We start from the raw sequence: 416 nt of genomic DNA on the forward strand, positions 1-416 counted from the left end.
CAAGCTGCCAGGCCGGGACTCGAACCATGGTCGGCCACCGTGAGAGTCCAGTGCTTTAATCACCTCCCTGCCCGCTGGCCCCGGACACTCCAGTTACTGAAAAGGGTTCCCTTTCTCCTCTCCCTCTCATCTGTTCGTTGCGTCTGGATCTTCCGCTGTGTGGGCTCCCTGCTGCGTCTCCCCTGAAACCCTGTGAAGGTGTTTATTATTCTATTTGTTGTCACCCAATTAACGTATCATTCAATGAACATGAAATTAATACGCGCTCACTGGGGAAACCAGAATCCTCGCAAAACAAAAAGAGCTTTAGGGGAAGAGAACATAAAACGCCGCTGTAATCCTCACCCCGGAAGTAGCCCGTCCGGCCAGCCACAGGCACAGAGGCCACAGCCGCCTGCAGTGCCGATGCCGCCCGG

The sequence above is a fragment of the Tupaia chinensis genome, unplaced genomic scaffold, assembly GCF_000334495.1.
Source record: "Tupaia chinensis unplaced genomic scaffold, TupChi_1.0 Scaffold000078_1, whole genome shotgun sequence".
NCBI classification, from domain to species: domain Eukaryota; kingdom Metazoa; phylum Chordata; class Mammalia; order Scandentia; family Tupaiidae; genus Tupaia; species Tupaia belangeri.